This window comes from Callithrix jacchus, chromosome 15, assembly GCF_049354715.1.
Source record: "Callithrix jacchus isolate 240 chromosome 15, calJac240_pri, whole genome shotgun sequence".
NCBI lineage: Eukaryota > Metazoa > Chordata > Mammalia > Primates > Cebidae > Callithrix > Callithrix jacchus.
Window position 1 is genome coordinate 98239797 of NC_133516.1, and position 22914 is coordinate 98262710.

Below are 22914 nucleotides of genomic sequence, written 5' to 3' on the forward strand. Positions count from 1 at the left end.
TCTTGTCAAAAGCTCCATCGATTCATTTTCTGCCAGTTCCTCTGTGTATTTCCACAAAGATCTGAAACTATTTATAAACTGCTTCACTTCCTGGAAAGTTTTTGCAGCTCCAAGGAAACTTCTAAGGTTTTAGAGCATTGCTTTGGAACTGGTGGCTTTGGCACTGATTCTACTTTTATGATTCTGGGGGAAAATGTTCCAAAACTCATGTTTAAATAATCTCATCTAAATTGCTATGTTATTTTGTAAAATCATTCCTCTGCAGCAAAACTGTAAACTCTTAGAGGGTAAGAAATATGCCTGCCATTTGTTTGTTCGTTCATTTAATTATCATCATTGTCATCATCTGTCCCGATGCTCCGGATGATGTCATCATCCGACCCCACAGCTCCCCTGCACACAGTGGGGTCTCAACAGCATTCAGATAATGGATTCTCAACCGGGTCATTCAATATTCAAGCCTGTGTCTTAGGCGGCCACACGTTTTTGTCTATACAGACAAATGAAAATGGAGATGTGAAAATAGCTTGGTTTAGGAAATACAAACTGACACTTGTCTCCTAGCTAAGGATTGTATCAATGTAAAGCTGGTGAGGAATTACATCATTCACTTTCTAGAACACTGGCTAATGGCACTCCAGCTTGTCAGCAAATAGTTACGTGTCTCAAGGAGCTAGATCTCCTTGCCCTTTTAAATCTGCAGTGAAGATGCAGAACAAATCTTGATGTTTCACATTCTTTATTTAGAAGCATTATAGCATTGGATGTCTTTTTCTGCCCTCTTTTTTACGTTACCCATTACTTCTCACAGTAGCGTTTGTAATATATGCACACAAGAATTAACTTACTGTTCAGCCTTTTAACTTAAGCTGTTATTACTCATTAGCCATCATTCTTGGTGGACATTTAAGAATTTCGACTTTAAAACTTTTTTTTTAAATGTGAAATTACCCTTGTTAAAGTAATCGATGCATGAGCATTCAGTAAGGTATTACGTGCAAATATGCAGTCTTTTTTTTCCTTTAAGACAAATAAATCATTAGACTTAATGGCTATTAGACAAGTTAAACCCATTTTTACCTCATTATACTAATTAATTTTCAACCCCATTTTATTTTATTTTTATTTTTTTTGAGACAGTCTCACTCTGTCGCCAGGCTGGAGTGCAGTGGCGCCATCTCATCTCACTGCAACCTCCGCCTCCCGGGTTCAAGCAATTCTCCTGCCTCAGCCTCCCAAGTAGCCGGGACTACAGATGCGTGCCACCATGCCCAGCTAATTTTTATATTTTACTAGAGACAGGGTTCACTATGTTTGCCAGCATGATCTTGATCTCTTGACCTCGTGATCCGCCCACCTCTGCCTCCCAAAGTGCTGGAATTACAGGCGTGAGCCACTGTGCCTGGCCTTTCAACCCTATTTGAAATGGGATTTGCAAGACTCTGTGACCTAGACTGGATCTTAATTTTGAGCAGTAACATTTAGGACATGGCTTGGCTCTTTCATGCAACATTAATGCAGAATATATATTTGTATATGCATATACTTTTATATGTGCACATACAAGTACTCATATTCAAGATTTTGTTGATACAGTTCGGTAAAGATCATCTCTGTCACCTAAATCCCAAACGGATCCAGATCCCTTTGATTTAAGTATAACAGAAAGCAAACTGTTCACAGAAATACAGAACATCTGTATTGAGCACTTCTACAAGTGTACTCTGACTCCCCTAACAGCCCTACCAGGTGGCCATTATTATTCATATTTTATAAAAGAAGAAAGTGTATCACAGAGGAGTTATTTTCTCCAACTCTCCTGACTAGTAAACAAAAGAGCAAAAATTGCCTGACTGCAAAGCCAGTACTCTCTCCACTACACCAGACTTTTAGAGGGCACAACTGAGAACCACAATGAAGGTAACTGCTTTCATAAAACTCTGTGACCCTGCAAAGTGCTTGCAAATATTTATTTGTGAGAGACTTTCTGGGAAGAATGAAACTCATTTTCCTATAAATGTAATACTAATGTTTTTGTCACAAGCTAGAACACAAAGCTTGTTTTGCCTAAAATGTGTTTGAATAACTCACACTTTAGGATTAAAAAAATAATAGTGCTGTGAATGTACATAAAATATTTTACTCTAAGCGACTTACCCTGTGGCCATATTATAAACATCACCAAGTACTGTTTCTCAAACTACAATCATGGAATATGAGAATGAGAAGTAGCCATATAAATAGGATGGCCACCGGGTGCGATGGCTCACACCTGTAATCCCAACACTTTAGGAGGCTGAGGTAGGCAGATCACCTGAGGTTGGGAGTTCGAGACCAGCCTGACCAACATGGAGAAGCCCCATCTCTACTAATAATGCAAAAATTACCCAGGCGTGGTGGCACATGCCTATAATCCCAGCTACTCGGGAGGCTGAGGCACGAGAACCACTTGAACCTGAGAGGCAGAGGTTGCAGTGAGCAGAGATCACGCCACTGCACTCAAGCCAGGGCAACAAGAGCGAACTCCGTCTTATAAAAAAGGATGGCCAACCCAGTTCATTTTCCCAGGACTCGACAGGGGACTTTCAGTTTGAAAACAGAGACTAGAACGATTCCTAGGACACTTCACTGCTGTAACTGGGAAAGTACCAAGCAAGTCGGGACAAGTTGATCACCCTGCATAGCATCTGGTCTAACCTCCTCATTTCACAGGTGAGGAAGCCAAGATTCATAGAAAACGCACATGTGTTGACAGGAGAAACACATGCCACTTCTCACTTCTTCTCTTTTAGTCTTTACACAGACTCGTTCACGCTTCAGATGCACAGTAACTTCTCAGACTTAGTCACTAGTTTAATCGCTCCTCAGTTTCCACTATCTACTAAGAGTTGTGTGTCAGGGACCAAATCTGTGTTCCCTTTGTATTTTCAGCACCTACTCCAGTGCCTGACTCAGGGTATGCAACTTGATGTATGTTTGTTGAATGCCCCTTGAGCGACTAGATTGTATGCTTAGGGTACTGAGGTCTTTATACAAGGTCTCTGTGTTGGATTACAGGGACGATAGCGTATCAAAGGTGGAAAGCTGGAAGCTGCAGTACGCAACATCTTTACCAATTAATTTTTCCCTTATTTCCTGTATTTTATCTAATAGGCATGTAGTACTTTATAACAAAAAAAGACATTTCTAAAAGAAAAATTAACAGTGCCGTGTGTTCCCCAGATTAACCAGGGGAATGCTGATTCAGGAGGTGAAGATCGTAGCACAGGTTAAATTACTGTCTGAAGGTTTCTGCCAACAGAGCAACACCACTGCTTCGTATTTTCCTCCCTCATTGTCCCTCACCTGTTGTCCTCACAAATTATTTGTGAAGGAAAAAAAAAAAAGAGACCGAGAGAGCAAACCAGTGAATAGATTCCAATCTTTGATTTATTACGATATCAATGAATGGCCCCAGTTCCTGTTCAAATTGAAACCTGAACTGACAGTGCAATGTGCTTAAAAATGGATGTAGCATTTGAGATATGAGATTTCAAAGCAGGGAGTTTTTCTCCAGCTGTGCTGCATCTCCACACTTGCCAAAATGCTTATGTTTCAACTTAGTGCTGCCGAGTTACATTTTTCCCTCTTAAAAAGATGAGAACCATGTGCCAGAACTCATTAAGAAATAACCCAGTAATCAGGCTGGTTCCCAAGTAGCTTTTTGACACCAAGTTAACTTTCTTTAATCAGTAGAAATGGTACATTATACTCACTATAAACCTTCAAGTGGGAGACACGGCCAAGAAATTCCAAGAGATGAAAACACCAGAATTTTGAAGTTGACCCACAACTGTTTCTTTATTTCACAGTACACTGTAATTCAAAGAGTTTCATTCATTTTGAAAGTGTTTCTACCCCCACTTAAAAACATCCTCTTTCATTTCCCCCCCTCCTTGAAATCCACAGAGTGTCATTGTCCTACAACTTGAAACTGTGCCCTAGAATTATTTTATTACAGTGCAAAAGTAGATGTACAGAGATCAGAAGGCTGCAGTTTGTTACACGATGGTGCACAAAAAACACACAAATGCTGCTGTGTGTTCAGCCCCTTCACTCTCAGCCCTCGCTCACCCATTTCCAAAGTTTAAAATAAGCAGTGAATGTAGATTGGCAGAGAAAAACCCATCGCCAAAGGACAGTACAGAGACAATGTTTGATATGTAGGACGGGTGACTCTACTCTGTCTTAAGAAAGGCTATGAGAGGTTTTTGTGTATTTTCTTTATGTAGACCAGAGATATTTTTAGCATCAGCTTGTAAGGCCACTTTCTTCTGCTCTACTGGCTACTTTCCTTAGAACTGCCAAGCACAACAAACCCCAAAACCATAGTTCCCCTTATGACAGTCCTGATTAGCTCAATGCCAAATTCAATCCTCAGAGCAGCATTGAACCATTTGGGCAGAAAACTCTAGTACAGGCATACCTCACTTCATTGCCCTTCTTTTTATAGCTTTTCACAGATAATAGCATTTTTTTTCTTTACAAATTGAAGTTTTGCAGCAAACCCGCATTGAACAAGTCTATCAACACAAAATTTCCACAGCACATGCTCACTTTGTGTCTCTGCGTCACACACCTCGGTAATTCTCAAAATATTTCAAACATTTTCATTACTACTTATGTTGTGGTGATCTGTGATCAGTGATCTTTGATGTTACTACTGTAATTGTTTGGGGGCACCACAAATTGCACCCGTATGGCAGAACACATTTTTTTTTTGCTGTGGAGTCTCAATGTGTGACTCAGGCTGGAGTGCAGTGACACAATCTGCTCACTGCAACCTCCACCTGGGTTCAAATGGTTCTCCTTCCTCAGCATCCTGAGTAGCTGGGATTAAAGACACTCAGCACCACACCAGCTAATTTTTGTATTTTTAATAGAGATGGGATTTCACCATGTTGGCCAGGCTGGTCTTGACCTCCTGACTTCCACCTGCCTGGGCCTCCCAAAGTGCTGGGATTACAGGCGTGAGACACCATGCCCAGCCATGACAGCAAACTTAATAAATGTTGTATGTGTTCTGACTGCTCCACCAACTGGCTGTTCCTACATCTCTCTCCCTCTCATATAGCCTCCCTTTTCCCTGAGACCCAGTGTTAACACTAGCCAATAATGACTCTATAATGGCCTGTAAAACATAAAAGTGCAAGGGGAAATGCTAAGGTAGAAACTGCAGCAAATTATTGAGAAGATCTAGCAAAGATCATTGATGAAGATGGCTAGAGTAAACAACAGATTTGCAAAGTAGACAAATCATACTTCTGTTGGAAGAAGATGCCATATAGGACTCCATATGGCATAGAGAAAAATTTCACACGCCACTTGCATGTTCCAGGGAGGAGAAATCAACACCTGGCTTCAAGCTTCAAAAGACATGATGACTCTTCTTGCTAGGGGCGAATGCCTCTGATAACTGAAGTTGAAACTAATGTTCAGTTACCACTTCAAAAATCCTAGAGCTCTTGAGAATTAGGCTAAATCTACTCTGCCTGTGCTTTACAAGTAGAACAACAAAGCCTGGATGATAGCATATCTGTCTATAGCATGGTTTGCTGAATATTTTAAGCCCACTGTTGAGACCTACTGCTCAAAAAAAAGAGGTCTTTCAAACTATTACTGCTCATTGACAAGATACTTAGTCACTCAAGAACTCTGGTGGAAAAATACAAGTAGATTAATCTGTTTTGATGCCTGCTAACACAACATCCATTTTGCAGCCCATGGATCAAGGAGTAAGTTTGACATTCAAGTCTTATTATTTAAGAAAAATATATTTCATAAGCCTCTAACTTCTACAGTTAGTAATTACTCTTATAGATTTGGGCAAAGTCCATTGAAAACCTTCTGGAAAGGATACACCATTCGAGATGCCATTAAGAACATTCATGATTCATGGAAGGATTTCAAAACACCAACATTAGCAAGAATTTGGAAGAAGGTGATTCTAGTCTTCATGGATGACTGTGAAGGGTTTAATAATTCAAGGGAGGAAGTAACCAAGATGGGGTAGAAATAGCAAGAGAACTAGAATTAAAAGTGGGGCCTGAAGATGTGACAATTACTGCAATTTCATGATAAAACTTGAACAGATAAGGAGTTGTTTCTTATGAATAAGTAAAAGAAGTGGTTTATTGAGGTGGGGCCTATTCCTGATGAAGATGCTGAGAACATGCTAAAATGACCACAGAGGACTTAGAATATTACATAAACTTCCCGGATAAGACAGTGGCAGGGTTTGAGAGGATTGACTCTAATTTTGAAAGAAGTTCTAGCGTAAATAAAATGCTATCAAACAACATTGCATACCACAGAGAAGTCTTTCATCAAAGGAAGAGTCAACTGATGCAGCAAACATCATTGTTAAAAAATGTTTGCAGTTTACCCATCTGACAAAGGGCTGATATCCAGAATCTACAAAGAACTCACACAGATTTACAGGAAAAAAACAAACAAGCCCATTCAAAAATGGGCAAAGGATATGAACAGACACTTTACAAAAGAAGATATACATGAGGCCAACAAACATATGAAAAAATGCTCATCATCACTGGTCATTAGAGAAATGCAAATCAAAACCACATTGAGATACCATCTCACGCCAGTTAGAATGGCGCTCATTAAAAAATCTGGAGACAACAGATGCTGGAGAGGATGTGGAGAAATAGGAACATGTTTACATTGTTGGTGGGAGTGTAAATTAGTTCAACCATTGTGGAAGACAGTGTGGCGATTCCTCAAGGACCTAGAAATAGAAATTCCATTTGACCCAGCAATCCCATTACTGGGTATATATCCAAAGGACTATAAATCGTTCTACTATAAGGACACATGCACACGAATGTTCATTGCAGCACAGTTTACAATAGCAAAGACCTGGAACCAACCCAAATGCCCATCGATGATAGACTAGACTGGGAAAATGTGGCACATATACACCATGGAATATTATGCAGCAATCAAAAATGATGAGTTTGTGTCCTTTGTAGGGACATGGCTGAATCTGGAGAACATCATTCTCAGCAAACTGACACATGAACAGAAAATGAAATACCACATATTCTCACTCATAGGTGGGTGAGGAAAAATGAGAACACATGGACACTGGGAAGGTGGTACTACACACTGGGGTCTATTGGGGGGAATGGAGGGGGAGATAAGGAGGGATAGCCTGGAGAGAAATGCCAAATGTGGGTGAAGGGGAGGAAGGCAGCAAAACACACTGCCGTGTGTGTACCTATGCAACTATCTTGCACGTTCTGCACATGTACTCCAAAACCTAAAATGCAATAAATAAATAAATAAATAAAAAAGAAATTGCCACAGCCACTTCAACCTCCAGCAACCATCACTCTGATTAGTCAGCAGCCATCAACATCAAGGCAAGACCTTCCAGCAACAAAAAGATCACAACTTACCGAAGGCTCAGATGATCATTAGCATTTTTAGTATAAACAATTTTTAATTAAGATATATACATTATTGTTTAGACAAAACACCATTGCATTCACAGCAGCCTACGGTATAGTGTAAGCATAACTTTTATAGGAACTGGGAAATCAAAACATCCATGTGACTTGCTTTATTTCAATATTCACTTTATTGCAGTGGCCTGGAAATGAACCCATGCAGGTAGTGCCCGTATCAGAATCCTTGGTCAACTTCCACATCCAGGACACACTGAAATACACTCACCCTCACCCACCTGCATCCACACCGTGAACCACTGTTCTAGTACCCACAGCCTTTCACTGGGACCATCATCAGCTGTGGCCAGGATCCCCTAATCAACCTGTTGCCACTTCAGGTAACAAATATCCATATTTGAATTGTGTACAGCCTGGGACCATCAAGCCTACTTGAAGGAATTTATTCTAGTGATATTTGTGCAAGAAGGAAAGAACATGCAGGTGGCAGTGTGAAATTTTACCATAGCTCATATAATGAAAAAGGAGGGAAATAAACTAAAGAATGAACTGATCAAATTAATTATGTTTGAAGCAATGGGATTGTATTCAGTTGTTAAAAAAGGAATAGGTACATCTACATTTGTGGACATATTAGAGAGAAGACTAACTCAGCTCCTTACTGGTTTTGACAGTCTTTGAACAGACTTTTAGTCATCATTTTAGACAAAATGATGTTGAGAAAAGGGATCTTGGAGTTGGGCCCATAAAACACTTTCATAAGAACACTGAGAAGGTTTTGTTACATCAAAACCACTAGATTTGTAGGAGAACTTCTTAGCCCGTATGGCACAGAACACTGGGCTGATGCACATTTGTTACAGCTGTACCAAGATATTATTCCCCTGAAAGGAGCCAGGCAGGGCCCAGAGCCACCTGGACTTGCTCCTACCAGCAGTGAGCGGCCTCTTCTCTTCATTCCAGAGTGCTGTACAAATATCGACATCTGCATATGTGCCATACCGGTTTGGGAAGTGATGAATGTCAGGAACTGCTTTTAAAACATCAAAGGTCGGCTGGCACTGGGATCATTGCTTGTTTCAAAGGCAAATTTCCAAAGCAAAGGAAACAGATCATTGGCTGTAACTAGAGCAACTTAAGCAAAAGACAAAAGATAATCTTGGGCTATTTGAATCCTTTCCCCTTTTTACCTTAAAGTCGTTTTGAAATGCTAAGTGAAAGAAACCAGACACAAAAAATTATATGATATGTGACTCCATTTATGTGGAATGTCCAGAAACAGCAAATCCATAGAAACAAAGTAGATTAGTGGTTGCCTGAGGCTGGGGCAGGAACACAGATTAAAGGCAAATGGGCATGAGGAATCTTTTGGGAATGATAGAAATATTTTAAAACTGGATTACAGTAATGGTTGCACAAATCTGTAAATTTACTAAAAATCACTGAATTGTAAACATAAGATGAATGAATTTTACAATATAGAAATTACATCTCAATAAAACTCGAGAAATACTTGGAAGTAATATTAAACAACTTATAGTTTTAGGCATATCACTTATACTTCTAAACAAAAGAAGTGTATATAAGATATAAACAACTTATGCATATTTATATGTTTTTTTAATTTTAAAAAAGATCCTATATTTCAAAAACAAAAAGAATGTATTTTCTCTTAAATAGACACAGAAAATTACTAACAGGAAATATAAGGAATTTTGTTTTTAATGGGTGAGAATGGAGTTTCTTTGCAGAGAAATTCTGACTTCTTCTTTAATGGATTTCATACCTTTGGATATTTTTACAGGCAAACATTCCCCTTATTTTAAAATATATACATTATCTTTAAGGTCTGGGTTTTTCTTTTGATCTCACATAGGCTTATCACCAACATTCTCAGAAAATATATTATTGATTAAATATTTCATGTCCAGAATCAAAAGGTAAAGTATTTGCTGATTCTGGAAAAATATTGTCAAGGATCTAACACAGACTGTCTCTTGATAAATGCGCTGGGTGACACTTTGCAGAGTAGGTTTTGTTCTGTTCACAGCATGGAGATAATTTAAGTTCAGGGGTTGGCAAACCTTTCCTTAAGGAGCCAAATAATAAATATGATTGTTTTCACAGGCCATATTGCCTCTGTCTCAAGAACTCTGCTATTATAGCTTAAAAAGCAGCCATAGAGAATATATTTTAAAATGGCTTGGCTGTGTTTGCCAACTCCTATATTACATGGTGAAATAAACAATTTTTTATTTTAAGATTTGCTTGAAAATATATTAGAAAAATATAACCAGCACATCAAGCCCACGACTTCACAACTGTTATTACTTGGGAGGAAATTAAATTTATCTGTTTTTTAAAAGGTTGGAGATTTTTTAAAATTATTAAGCAGGTTACAGAACAGACGGTCCATGGACATGACGAAAATAATAAAAGGTATTTGCAAATGGCAAACATTTGGAAAAACTTCACTTGAACATAAATAACAGCTTCTTACTAATAATAAACCATGGGATGAGGAAAATCTCTACACACTAGGTAATCTTTCCCAGTGATCTAATTCAGTATTGGAGACGATGCTCCTTGAAGAAATACTAAAATGTAGATCAAAAATTTCCAAAGGGAAGGATCCCTAATATTTGCTAGATTATGGAATCTATGGACCTTCTCCCCAGAAAGAAAATTCATACCGAAAATCTGCTCCCTAACACACATCCAAATTTAGAGACCTCAAAGTGGTGAAAAACAGGACAGAATACACAACAACATTACTCAAAGGCTTCTCCAGGCACTCCAGCGCACATGACCTGTGCACCGCACCGGGCTCAGGAAAAGCACACAGATCAAGAATACGATGCCTTTTGGGAGCCTGTGCTCTCTTCGAATACCAATTGTGATGACATAGGAAGCTGAGCAGGGTCAAAATAAGGGATGCTGCTCTTGAGCCCGGCCCCCATTAAATTCGACAATCCAGATCAGAAACAAAACAGACTTCACATTCAAATGCAGGGCCATAATTTCCAAACCGATTAACTTAGTCTTCACAGGGTGTTTTCATTATTTTTTCCTTTTTAAATAAATTATACTTTAAGTTCTGGGATACATGTGGAAAATGTGCAGGTTTGTTACGTAGGTATACAGGCGTCATGGTGGTTTGCTGCACCCATCAACCTGTCATCTACATTAGGTATTTCTCCTCATGCTATCCCTCCTCTACCCCCACAACCCCTGACAGGCTCTTTTGCCTCAATGCGTTCTCATTGTTCAACTCCCACTTATGAGTGAGAACATGCAGTGTTTGGTTTTCTGCTCCTGTGTTAGTTTGTTAGTTTGCTAAGAATGATGGTTTCCGGCTTCATCCATGTCCCTGGAAAGGACATGAACTCATCCTTTTCTATGGCTGCATAGTATGCCATGGTGTATATGTGCCACATTTTCTTTATCCACACTGTCATTGATGGGCATCTGAGTTGGTTCCAAGTCTTTGCTATTGTAAACAGTGCAGCAATAAACATACGAATGCATGTGTCTTTATAGTAGATGACTTATATTCCTTTAGGTATATACACAGTAATGGATTGCTGGGCCAAATGGTATTTCTGGTTCTAGATCCTTGAGGAACCACCACACTGTCTTCCACATGGTTAAACTAACTTACATTCCCACCAACAGTGTAAAAGTGTTCCTGTTTCTCCACATGCTCACCAGCATTTGTAGTTCCCTGACTTTTTCATGATCGCCATTCTAACTGGCATGAGATGGTATCTCAATGTGGTTTTGATTTGCATTTATCTAATGACAAGTTAGATATTTATCTAATGACTTTTTTTCATGTTTGTTAGCCACATAAATGTCTTCGTTTGAAAAGTGTCTGTCTATATCCTTTGCCCACTTTTTGATGGGGTTGTTCATTTTTTTCTTGTAAATTTGTTTCTGTGCCTTGTAGATTCTGGATATTAGCCCTTTGTCAGATGGATAGATTGCAAAAATTTTCTCCCATTCTGTAGGTTGCTGTTCACGCTGATGAGTTTCTTTTGCTGTGCAGAAGCTGTTTAGTTTAATTAGATCCCATTTGTCAATTTTGGCTTTTGTTGCCATTGCTTTTGGTGTTTTATTCATAAAGACTTTGTCCATGCCTATATCCTGAATGGTATTGCCTAGGGTTTTTATGGTTTTAGATCTTACGTTAAGTCTTTAATCCATCTTGAGTTAATTTTTGTATAAGGTTTAAGGAAGAGGTCCAGTTTCAGTTTTCTGCATATGGCTAGCCAGTTTTCCCAACACCATTTATTAAATAGGAAATCCTTTCCCCATTGCTTGTTTCTGTCAGATTTGTCAAAGAACAGATGATTGTAGATGTGTGGCATTATTTCTGAGGCCTCTGTTCTGTTCCATTGGTCTATATATCTGTCTTGGTAGTAGTACCAGGCTGTTTTGGTTACTGTAGCCTTGTAGTATAGTTTGAAGTCAGGTAGCGTGATGCCTCCAGCTTCATTCTTTTTGCTTAGGATTGTCTTGGCTATACGAGCTGTTTTTTGGTTTCATATGAAATTTAAAGTAGTTTTTTTCTAATTCTGTGAAGAAAGTCAATGGTAGCTTGATGGGGCTAGCATTGAATCTATAAATTACTTTGGGCAGTATGGCCATTTTCATATTGATTCTTCCCTATCTTTTGCATTTGCTGAGGAGTATTTTATTTCCAATTATGTGGTCAATTTTAGAATAAGTACAATGTGGTGCTAAGAAGAATCTACATTCTGTTGATTTGGGGTGGAGAGTTCTGTAGATGTCTATCAAGTCCACTTGGTACAGATGTGAGTTCAAGTCCTGGATATCCGTGTTAATGTTCTGTCTCATTGATCTGTCTAATATTGAAAGTGAGGGTTAAAGTCTCCCACTATTATTATGCGGGAGTCTAAGTCACTTTGCAGTTCTCTAAGAATTTGCTTTATGAATCTGGGTGCTGCTGTATTGGGTGCATATATATTTTGGATAGTTAGCTCTTCTCATTGCATTGATCCCTTTACCATTATATAATGCCCTTCTTTGTCTCTTTTGATCTTTGTTGGTTTAAAGTCTGTTTTATCAGAGACTATGATTACAAATCCTGCTTTAATTTTTTTGTGTTTTTGTTTCAGTTTTTTTTTTTTTTTTGCTTTCATTTTGCTTGGTAAATACTCCTCCATCCCTTTATTTTGAGCCTATGTGTGTCTCTGCATGTGAGATGGGTTTCCTAAATACAGCACACTGATGGGACTTGACTCTTTATCTAATTTACCAGTCTGTGTCTTTTAATTGGGCATTTGGCCCATTTACATTTAAGGTTAATATTGTTATGTGTGAATTTGATCCTGTCATTATGATACTAGCTGGCTATTTTGCCTATTAGTTTTGTCCATTGACAATTCTTCATATTGTCAATGGTCTTTACAATTTGGTATATTTTTGCAGTGGCTGGTACTGGTTTTTCCTTTCCATATGTAGTGCTTCCTTCAGGAGCTCTTGTAAGGCAGGCCCGGTGGTGACAAAATCCCTCAGCATTTGCTTGTCTGTAGAGGATTTTATTTCTCTTTGGCTTATGAAGCTTGGTTTGGCTGAATATGAAATTCTTGGTTGAAAATTCTTTCTTTAAGAATGTTAAATAATGTCCTCCACTGTCTTCTGGCTTGTCAGGTTTCTGCAGAGAGAGCCGCTATTTGTCTGATGGGCTTACATCTGTGGGTAATCCAACCATTTTCTGGCTGCCCTTAACATTTTTTCCTTCATTTCAACCTTGGTGACTGACAATTATGTGTCTTTGGGTTCCTCTTCTCAAGAAGTATCTTTGTGTTGTTCTCTGTATTTCCTGAATTTGAATGTTGGCCTGTCTTGCTAGGTTGGGATGGTCCTCCTGGATAATATCCTGGAGTGTTTTCCAACTTGGTTTCATTTTCCCCATCACTTTCCGGTACACTAATCAAAAGTAGGTTTGGTCTTTTCACATAGTCCCATATTTCTTGGAGGCTGTATTTATTTACTTTCATTCTTTTTTCCCTAATCTTGTCTTCATGCTTTATTTCATTAAGTTAGTCTTCAATCTTTTATATCCTTTCTTCCACTTAATTAATTTGGCCATTGATCATTGTGTATGATTCACGAAGTTCTCGTGCTATGATTTTCAGCTCCATCAGGTCATTTATGTTCTTCTCTAAACTACTTCTTCTAGTTAGCAATTCCTCTAACCTTTTTTCAAGGTTCTTAGCTTCCTTTCTTTGGGTTAGAACGTTCTGCTTTAGCTCAGTGGAGTTTATTATTACCCAGCTTCTGAAGCCTACTTCTGTGAATTCATCAAACTCATTCTCTGTCCAGTTTTGTTCCCTTGCTGGTGAGAAGTTGTGATCCTTTGGAGGAGGAGATGCATTCTAGTGTTTGGAATTTTCAGGCTTTTTGTGCTGGTTTTCCTCATCTTTGTGGATTTATCTACCTTTGGTCTTGGAGGATGATGACCTTCGGATGGGGTTTCTGCATGGACGTCCTTTTTGTTGATGTTGATGCTATTTCCTTTTGTTTGTTCATTTTCCTTCTAACAGTCAGATTCCTTTGCTGCAAGTCTATTGGAGTTTGCTGGAGGCCCACTCCAGACACTTTTTTTCCTGGGTATCACCAGCAGAGGCTACAGATCAGCGAAGATTGCTGACTATTCCTTCCTCTGGAAGCTTTGTCCCAGAGGGCCACGTGTCCATGCCAGCCAGAGCTCTCCTCTATGAAGTGTCTGCCAACCCCTGTTGGGAGGTGTTTCCCATTCAGGAGGTACAGAGATTAGAGACCCACTTGAGGGGGCAGTCTGTCCCTTAGCAGAGATCAAGTGCTGTGCTGGGAGATCTGCTGCTCTCTTCAGAGCCAGCAGGCATGAATGTTTAAGTCTGCTGAAACTGCAACCAGAGCCCCCTGTTCCTCAAGATGCTCTGTCTCAGGGAGATGATAGTTTTATCTATAAGTCCCTGATTGGGGCTGCTGCCTTTCTTTCAGATATGCCCTGCCTAGAGAGGAAGAATCTAGAGAAGCAGTCTCTGGCAACAGTCGCTTTGCTAAGCTGCAGTGGGCTCCACCCAATTCAAATACCCTGGTGGCTTTGTTTACACTGTGAGGGGAGAACTGCCTACTCAAGCCTTAGTAATGGTGGATGCCCCTCCCGTAACCAAGCTGGAGTGTCCCATTGACTTCAGACTGCTGTGCTGGCAGCAAGAATTCCAAGCCAGTGGATCTTAGCTTGCTGGGTTCTGTGGGGGTGGGTTCTGAGCTAGACCACTTGGCTCCCTGGCTTCAGCCCCCTTTCCAGAAGGGTGAATGGTTCTGTCTTACTGATGTTCCAGACATCACTGGAATATTAAAAAAAAAAATCACCTGCAGCTAGCTCAGTGTCTGCCCAAATGTCTGCCCAGTTTTATGCTTGAAACCCAGGGCCCTGGTGGTGTAGGCACCTGAGGGAATCCCCTGGTCTATGGGTTGTGAAGACCATGGGAAAAGCATAGTTATCTGGGCCAGAGTGCCCTCTTCCTCATGGGACAGTTTCTAATGGCTTCCCTTGGCTATGGGAGGGAGTCCCCTGACCCCTCGCACTTTCTGGGTGAGACAACTCCCCAATCTGCTTCAGCTTGACCTCTGTGGGCTGCATCCACTGTCTAACCAGTCCCAATGAGATGAGCCAGGTACCTAAGTTGGAAATGCATAAATCACCCACCTTCTGCATTGATCTTGCTGGGAGCTGCAGACCAGAGCTGTTTCTATTTGGCCATCTTGCCAGCCACCCCAGGTGTCTACCTAGGAAAATTAAGAGTGAGTAAGGGCAAGAGAAGGGAGATAAAGGAGCTGACGTTGTTGGACATCATACATGGGCTATGCACTAGACGTAGGCTGTTTTATTGAGTGCTCACAAGAGGTAAATATAATTATCTCCATGTTAGAGAAAAGGAAGTGGAGACATTTGCCTAGATTTATCTCCTTTGTCTCACCAAGATGAAACATTTGTATCAGTAATAATAAATAACAATTATTGATCTGCAAACATGTTTTATTATTTTATGTTTCCCTGTTAGCTTGTTCATGCTACTGTAATTTTCTTTCTACATCTATATTCAACTAAATTATATACTTGGCTTTAAGACTCAGCTTAAGCACTGCTTTTCCCAGCAAGCCTTCCCTAACACTCTCCCCCATTCTCAATTCACACCTGCCTTGGTTTTAAGTTCCACAAGAGTCTACCTTGCTACATAATTCCATGGTAACATTCTATTTTAAGTGCTAACTTGCTTGCCAGTCTCCCCCAACAGACTGAAACCTCTGTGGAAGTTCAGAGATAATTTTTACTGACATCTCTTCTCAGAGCTTAAAACTGTATCTGGCACAAAGTAAGGACTCAGTAACATCTGTTGAATGAATGAATGCATGAAGAAACTGCATTGCCCAAGGTCTAATTAGCATGTATGTTGTTGAAGAAGAATTTGAACCTACTCACTCTTTCCATTATACCGCAATGTTTGAAAAAGAATTATTTACTATTTTAGCTTTAGGATATTAACAGATAGTCCATCAATGACTCAGTTGCTCCAAATTGCTTTGGAAATCCTCCAGGAAGTACCATAAACCAGCCTATAAGGGACAAAAGAACATTTAGAAAGTAATTTTTAGGATAGAAATTATCAAAATGTCTGAAATTCAATGCGAATTAATATTCTGCTGTACAGAGGAGCTGAATTTTTCTCAGAATTAAACTCCTAACGAAATGGGAGGTGGCTCAAAAATAAAAATACTCAAAAATAAAATATTCAAAGTCAAGTAAGTTGATCCTTGCTGTGCAGTCTCTCTAGCTTCACGGCAGGTCAAAGTATTTCCGTTACTGCATTTTTAACAAGCTCTCAGGAAGGTACTGAGGAGGAAGCCGGTTCATACCAAATTGCCTCTGAGATTTCCCTAGAGTAGTTCCCAATCCTGGAGCACCAGGAGTCTACACGTACCCGCATCTGAGTAGGAAGCAACGTGAGCTCACCATGAAGGCTAAGTTGTAATTCCTACGTCTCTTGAGATTTTTCAGATGGTGGGGAATGTGAAGGGTCCTGGAAGTAGGCCAGAGTGGATCTCCAGCCTGCAGGGGCTGAGGCACCCAGCTGCCACCAGCACTACCACCATGGTGAGCTCTGTGTCCCACACAAGAGTTTGGGAACTGGCCCTAGGCGACAAGAAGCTATTGCAAGGTTACAAACAAAACAGTGATTGGATTGGTATTTGAAATATTCTCGCTATAATATGATTGTTATTATGATTTCTTATTACTATCACCTCTACGATAGTGCATTTTCGTGCACATTTCTATATGCTTCCAGAGCGGGAGGCACCGGTGCAGCTACAGTCGCTATGCATAAAATGAAGCATAAACTTGAGTTGGCGAGTGGAAATGTATTAGAAGGTTGGAGTTACATCTATCATGTGTGTCATAAAGAGAAAATGATGGACAACTGTTGCTCTAGTGAACTATATTCTATTCGACTGACAAAACAAAATGAAAGTATTTGTTATATGTCTGCTGCATCCAGAGCAATGTGCCAGATACTGATGGATCTATTTGTATAGAAATATTAAGAAAAATCTTATTAGCTTCTCAGGCAAGAATTCTGGGGGAAATAATTTAGATGTGTCACGGCTGTCTAAGTCTGGTAGGCCCTCAGCTTTTCTGCTTCAACTTTTTAAAGCAAAGTTAACAAACTCATATATAATTAAAATATAAAGACTCATCTTCTATTTTGTGTAGAATGTACGTTTCCTAGTGACTGAAATATTTATATCTACTCTCTATCGTATTGGCTTTTAAGCATCAAGGTATTTGAATAATGCAATTATTAATCAGAAGGTTGTTTGGAAAGCACATATCCAGAAAAAATAGAATTGGCTAATTTTAAAGAATACTGTATCAAGCCTGTAATCCCAGCACTTTGGGAGGCCAAGGCTGGGTGGATCACGAGGTCAAGAGATCGAGACCATCCTGGTCAACATGGTGAAACCCCGTCTCTACTAAAGATACAAAAAATTAGCTGGGCATGGTGGCGCATGCCTGTAATCCCAGCTACTCAGGAGGCTGAGGCAGGAGAATTGCCTGAACCCAGGAGGCGGAGGTTACAGTGAGCCGAGATCATGCCATTGCACTCCAGCCTGGGTAACAAGAGCGAAACTCCATCTCAAAAAAAAGAATACCGTAGGAAACTCTAGAACATGCCTGCTCCCAAATTGACTATAGAACAAATACATTCCTGCCTTTAATACACAGGATCTCTTTTCCATGAATACAGGCATCAAGTGCTTCCATTCGAACATCCTTTGTCAAATGCTGTTACAAATACCATCACATCATGAAAGGTGAGTTGTGGTACAAATGTTTTAAATGACAGTTTTCATTTATACAGTCATTTTGCCTTCTCGAGGATATACTTTAACTTCACCAGACTCTGGTATTATTCAACTCTATAACAGCAACACATTTAGAAAGTAATTTTTAGGATGGACAGTGGCCACAGATGCATTAATTCATTAATAAGTACTTATGAAGCATATGTGCAGGTAGGCTATTGTTCTAGGTACAAGGAGTTCAAGCAAAGATGTTTGGGAGACACACGGGTTACAGATAAGTACTGTCGGTGTGGTCGGTGCTATGACAGAAAGACGTGCCTCAGGAGTGAGCCTAATCAGACAGCAGACATGAACGTTATGAAGCCTTCCTCATCTTGAAGAGACAGACAGAAGTAACCAGTTGAAAAATCATGCTAAGCTTATCCCCAGTGGGCTAATTTTAAAAAACGTTTCTACTCAACGGACAACCTTTTTCTGACTTAGACCGCTGATGGGTGCCTCCCAAGGGGGATTCAGTAAAGCTCTTATTCATACAGGCCTATAATCTAATTAATGCAATAAATATACATCTTAGATGATGCTTTGACAACAAAACATTTGAGACTGAGACCTAGATCTGTTACTCAACAGTTGTGTGATTTTGGACAGGTCAGCATCTCAAAGCCTCAAATTCATCATCTGTATAATGGGTAACAATAGTATATATACTTCATATAAAATGCTATAAACATGAAATGAAATAATGCAAGTAATTCACTTAGCCCAAGGGCTCAAAAATGTTAGCTATTACAAAAACGTCATTTACCTGATTAGTCTTACAATAAATGCACACATATTCAAAAGAGCAAGCATTTCAAAATTATTTTTTTTAAAAAAGAGCAGAGATGCGGGTATTTAAGCTAAAACTTGAAGACAGCATCAAAATGTTTATGCATGATGGAACAAACAGCAGTGAGAAAATCCAAGCAAATGATAATTTACTCAGATGGTGATGAGAAGACAATGTTGACTTGGGCAGAGTTTCTGCGGGAAGTGAGAGAAGCAGGGCCTGAGCGGTGAGCTGCTGCCAGATTCCAAGAGGCCTGTGTGCCAGGCAGACGAGTTGGGCTTTGTCCTGTATGTGATGGGGACCCACTGAAAGTTTTCGCTCAGTAACGTAAAATGATCAAATCAGCACTTCATAAGAAAAACCTGCTGCCCAGCAATGAGGATACACAATGAAGTCATGGCAGAGTAGAAAAAACAACTTGGAGACAGGAAGCACTCTGAAGGACAAGTAAACAGGACACATTTACTAAATCCCAGTATCGGTCCCGATCCTAATCTAAAAAATGTTGCCAGGTCATATTTTCCTGATGAGTACTTAAGTCTGAATTCAAGTTATGAAATTCCAGAGATTCCTTCCCCTTCCAGATATCTTAATGGCTAAGAAGGGTACTCTGCTCACCATGAGTATGAAATCAGCTTAAGTGCTCAGGATAATGGGGATCAGTATGTACATCAATGTTCATAGCAGCATTATTCACAATCGCCAAAGACTGGAGACAACCAAATGCCTGGCACTGGATGAACGGTTCGAAAAAACGTGTGTGTGTGTGTGTGTGTGTGCACGCGAGTGTGCACGTGTGTGTATATATATATACATATACACATATATAAAATAGATTATTATTCAGTCTTAAAAGGGAATGGAATTATGACACCTCATACAACTTAGATGGACCTTGAAAAGATTATGCTAACTGAAATAAGCCAGCCACAAAGGGGCAAATATTGTATGATTCCACCCATATGAAATACCTAGAATAGTCAAATTCTAGAGACAGAAGGTAGAAGAGTGGTTAGCAGGTAATAGGGATATGAAGGAACAGGAAATGGTAAACTTCATGTCATTTATGTTTTATCACAATAAAAAAGATGTGAATCTGATACCTGATGCTCACTCAAAACAAGAGAAAGGTAAGGCTGCCAACCATTTAGCCTAGTGGCTCAGCCAGGTAAGACTCCCTGGGTCAGACACCATTAGTTGTTTTGTCCAGTTGGGGAAGCAATAAAAATGCCAATCATCCACTTACATCAAAATGATAATGATGGCATGCTGGCTCATGGCCCTCTGCTTTTCCTCTGCTCTGGTCTGACACTCAAGGAAAAGGAGAAAGGAAGTCACTCTATCAAGGTAATCCCTCACCTTGGTACTTGGTACTTAACACTAGTTGACAAACTCCTTGGGAAAGAAAAAGTAACTTGCCTACCTCTGACAGAGGTAGGCAATGTATCCAGAGGTGCTCCACAGATACATTCACTGAGATTTGAGGGACTAGAACTCAATATGCTCCTATCAATTAAAATGGCCCCAAGTGATGGCTATGCTAGTGAATACAGAAGTGTAAGATATGGTCCCTGACTTTTAAGATCATATAATCTACTTAAGGGGATGAGAACTTACATTGATATAATAATGAACAGAATATAATTAGGTGCTAAATTGTGTAGTACAGATTATAAGTACTCTAGGAGGTCATAAAAATGTCTAACATCATGTAGAAATGAAGAATGGGTTGGAAAATCTTCACTTACCACATACTTGTAGAAGCAGAGACACCTATAAAATGGACTAAAGGCTTTTAAAAGTTCCCATTGCATTTTAATTTTATGCGTGACATACCTTGTCTACCAAATGGTCCCTTTCTTCAAGTTTTTTCTGGATTTTCTTTTTTTCTCAGCCTTGCTTACAACTAATTAGAAAATGCCTCAAAGGAAAATAAGTAAGCGTGCCAACAACCATTCAAAAGAACGTGTAAATTACTGTAAAACAGAGGTACTCAAAGAAAATTAGTAACTTCAGTCTTCATAAAAAGCTTGATTTGTTCAAAGCCAAGAAGAAATAGGTAAATTGACTCCCCTCCTTCCCAGATGAGGGCTAATGAGATCCAGGGAAAATTTTATTCATTTAGCATCAGAATTCAGACAATTTGCTTGAAAATGTGAATTTCACAGCACTCTGCGTGGCATAGATCAAAAGAGACGAGTTTTCTTTCTACAAAGACTCCAGCGGTGAGTGTGCGTACCTTTTAGTTCTAACCAACCCTACACATTAAAACCTGTATGGCTACGTAGCTTAGGCAGTGAACTGAGGGAGTAAGGGATTAAATTCTATTTCCTAGACTGCTACCTACTACAATCTCTCTCATCACTTCCTTCATCCTTTCCCCCCAAGGAACTATCAAACATTCAGCTCTATTAAATTTCAATAAGTAGAGAGCAATTTGATATTTCTCAATCAACGGTTAGCTTCACATAATACTGGCAAGACGTGGGTGCTTGAGGGGATCTATTGTGGCATAACAAACTACCCCAATACTAAGGGGCTTAACAAAACAATTTTGTTTCACTCGTCAATTTGTGGATCAGTTTAGAAGGGTCAACTTGGTGGTTCACCACTGATCCACTTGGTGCCAGCTGCCAGCCTGGGCCGGAGGACCAGTGTTCAAGATGGTTTCCTTCCTTACTCTAGTGTCTTGCACCCCCCATGGTGTTTCTATGACTGTTTATCTCAATCTCTCTCTAGCTCAATCGCAATCTCTGTCTCCCCTCCCCAACCCTCCCAGCAGGTCCAGAACTAGTGTGAGTTAAGAGAAGTGCCTTGGGTACAAAACTTAAGGAACATTTCTCCATGTCATGCAAACGCACCTCAGAGCACCTCCTTAAATTTTGTACAAGGCGCTTCTCTTGCCTCACCCTAGCCCTGGTCCTGCCTCCAGGGCCTCTCTACAGAGCTCCATGGCTCAGGCTTTTCACAGGTTGGTGGTCTCAGGGTAGGAAAGGAGCAGGAAAGGTCTATGCATATAATAACTGGCAAGGTGGCACTTTCACCCTATTCTATTGGCCAAAACAGTCAGTGGGTCTGCCCAGATTCATAGGGAGAGAAACAGACACCACCAATTAATGACACAGTGAGAAGGTCTCATTACAAAGAGCAGGTGGTATGAGGGAAATTGCGGCAGCCATCTTTGAAAAAACACATTCTTCCACATCTTCCCTTATAAACTTTCCTTCATTTCATCCATGGAACACTGCTCTGATATCCTCATTAATATTCTCACCTCTAAACTTCATTTTCAGGTCAGCATGCTGTAGCATACCTCTATCAGACCTTCCTATAATAACTATCTTATTCGCACCCTTACTTAAAGTTTCTAGTGGCCCTCCGACTTATAAATAAAACCCGCACTTTTCCACCTTCATTTAAAGTGTCTATGATTTGGTCCACCTCACCTGTTATGGATTGAATTGTTTTCCCAAAAAGATATGTTCAAGTCCTAAGGCCTGTCTATGGTTTGAAAGTATCTCCAAAATTCAAGTCCTCCAATGTGATAGTATTAAGACGTACGGCCTCTAAAAGGTGATCAGGCATGAGAGCTCCTCCCTCATGAATGAGATTAGTTGCTCCTATAAAAAGGCTTGATGGAGAGAGTTCATCCTTTTTTGACCTTTTGTCTTCTGCTGTGTGAAGATACAGCATTCATCTTCTCCAGAGGATGCAGCATTCCAGGCGCCATCTTGGATACAGAGACTGAACCGTCACTGGGCAATGAAACTGCTGGTGCCTTATCTTGGACTCCACAGCCTCTAGAACTATGAGAAATAAATTTCTGGTCTTTAAAAATTATGCAGTCTGTGGTCTGTGGTATTTTGTTATGGCAGCACAAATAGACTGAGTTACCCAGCATCTGTAAATGTCAGCTTCTTTGAAAATACATTTTTTGCAGATGTAATCAAGTAAAAGTGAGGTCATACTGGATTAAGTCGAGCCCTAATCTCATGACAGGTGCCTTTATTAAAAAGAGAAAAAGAGAAAGAAAATAAAAGGCCAGCGCGGTGGCTCACACCTGTAATCCCAGCACTTGAGGAGGCCAAGGCAGGCAAATCACCAGATCAGGAGATCGAGACCGTCCTGGCTAACGTGGTGAAACCCTGTGTCTACTAAAAATACAAAACATTATCCGGGCATGGTGGGATGTGCCTGTAGTCCCAGCTACTCTAGGGGGTGAGGCAGGATAATCGCTTG

General features: G+C 39.9%; 1 protein-coding gene across 1 annotated transcript in view; it reads right to left on the reverse strand.

Annotated features, from left to right (window-relative positions):
* LOC103788406 (uncharacterized) overlaps nucleotides 1-22914 on the reverse strand; it is a 394706-nt gene that overhangs the window by 359365 nt on the left and 12427 nt on the right. The gene's annotated exons all lie outside the window — the stretch shown is intronic.